The sequence below is a fragment of the Anomaloglossus baeobatrachus genome, chromosome 3 (genome assembly GCF_048569485.1).
Source record: "Anomaloglossus baeobatrachus isolate aAnoBae1 chromosome 3, aAnoBae1.hap1, whole genome shotgun sequence".
In the NCBI taxonomy this organism is placed as follows: Eukaryota; Metazoa; Chordata; class Amphibia; order Anura; family Aromobatidae; genus Anomaloglossus; species Anomaloglossus baeobatrachus.
This window is the reverse complement of record NC_134355.1, coordinates 656421016-656423495: the sequence shown is the minus strand read 5'-3', so window position 1 is coordinate 656423495 and position 2480 is coordinate 656421016.

The following is a 2480-nucleotide window of genomic DNA, read 5'->3' as shown; positions in this document are numbered from 1 at the left end:
CTGAGTACATATTGCTAATCCCTGCCTAACTGTCCCTGTATACACTAGCATAGATAAAGAGATCTTTAGAAAAAGTATTTCTAAATATCCTTTATGATATGCTAATGAGCGCGGGGACTAGTCGCAAGGGCGTTACTTCCATTGGCTAGTCTGCCCTCCCTTAGCATGTTAGTGTTAACATGCTAATGAATGTGCAGCATCACAGGATGATCTCACTCACCTCTCACGCTGGACTTCGGCTCAGTGCGCATGATACTGGACTTCCGGTTATGCACATTACACAAGTTTGAAGCCGGGACGTGTACACCCTGCTTCATAGTGCGCATGACCGATAGTCTGAGATCATGCACACTGAGTCGCAATCCAGGATTCGGACACGATAGGAGCAGAGAAGTGAGTGCGACCATCCTCTAACGCTGTGCATTGATTAGCATGTTAGCACGCCCCTTTGGGTGCGATTACATGCTAAGGGGGCCAACTAGCCAAGGGAAGTAACGCCCTTGCGACTAGTCCCTAGCCTCATTAGCATATCGTAAAGGATCTTTAGAAATATTTTTTTAAAGATCCCTTTATCTAGGCTATTGTATACAGGGACGGTTAGGCCGGGATTAGCAATATGCATCCAGAACTGCTCATGGTCCTGCGTGCATATTGCACCTGACAGGTTCCCTTTAAAATTATTTTTGCAGTATGTACAATAGCCGGGAGATTACGGGGGCAGGTTTTTTTGCACAGATTAAGTTTGCACATTGGGTTATACCACAACTCCCAGCATGCTATTAGAGGTCATTGATTTCACATGACATTGTCTTCTGTCTCGACATTTACGTCTTTCATCCAAGTTGGGTTTAGAGGATTTTGCGTTACACCTTAGCGCAGTGATCCAACGTTAAGGCGTAATACAGAGCATAAAAGAAAACCGGTTGTACAGAATTAAGAAAAACAGAAATGGTGTCACACCTGTCCGTGATTCGTCCCTAAGCTGCAATACCACACACAACCTGTGCACTGGGGGGGCGCTGTTTTTGAAACAAAGCAGTCGTGGTTTACTTGACCTCTTATTGCACTGCTGTCATTGTAAGGTTTTGCGGATTGCATTAGATTATTCCAGCAGCTCTTCTCCCCCTATACTTGTCATGCTATACTATAAACCCTGTACGGAGCGGCCTTCACTCCTGATCTGTCCTCTCCTTATTCACATATTTTCTATGAATCACTGGCAATGCAGCATAAATGGAGCCCGTTCCAGTACCAGAGAGGCGCTATTTCCATAGACCTTTCCTGCATACAGTTTAGTGTGCTTCTCTCATGGCATGCTGGTACTTGTAGTATGAGGCCTTAAGGCACTGACAACTTAGCACATTGCACTTTGTGTAGGTTATATGATGATCTATGGAGAAGGCCTCAATAGTGGGTCACTTCTGGTCACTGCTCAGTTTGGCCTTAGGTGTCCCTTAATTACTGTAAATCAGCAGGTTTCGCATTGTGATAATCATATAGGAATGAATTCTGGTAATTTCTGCCACTGATTAGCCCATGGACTGTAGGGAGCTCCTCGCGTTATGGGGGTAATAAATGTTGACTATTGAAATTAGGATATCACAGATTTGCACTGATGTATATGGCAGGAGAGTCAGCCGAGGCCAGAAACATCTGTCAGCGGCTTATCTGCCCTGAGCAGAAAAGGATTGGACATGTTAATATCCAGCAGCCTGATCCTTCTCTTCCCGCTAGGAAAAGCCTAGACCACACCTTACCATTATAGTGCTTGCCAAAATGGACACTTTACGCCAGCAGTAATCTAATCATCATACATACATATATATATATATATATATATATATATATATATATATATATATATATATATATATAATATATTTTTTTTTGTCCCGCAGCCAATTACATTGCGGCCCTTATTGATTTTTCATTTGGTTTTATGAGGGATATTGATAAAGGGATGTAGACCAAGTGTGTACGACCTAAAATCTAAGAATTTTTTTTATATGTTCGTTGTACGCCGTCCCTATGCGGCTCGTTTTATTTGCACATGGCATGTCGTAGGAGATTTTTGAGGGCAACCTGTCCCCTGTAAGACTGGTAACCCAAGGCCGGCCGTAAATTTAATGATCTAATGGCCAAATCAATGAATACTGATGAGCGTCACAGACTGTTTGCACTTGTACTGCTTTTAGGGTTCACTCACACATACTTTTTTCTTTACGAGGATTTTGGAGCAGATTCTGCTCCAAAATCCACATAAAAATAAGACTTTAAATATTCTTTCCAGTCTTTTGACTTGACAGATGTGGGATGATTGATTTGCGGACTCCGGACCATCGGCCATAGGACTAGAGGCTCACAAAACTCTTACTGGCCAACCAAAAACGCGTCGAGGAATCCTGTAAGGCTATGTGTCCACGGGAGAATGTAGCTGCGGATTTTTCTGCATCAAAATCCGCAGCTTTCCCGCAACATCC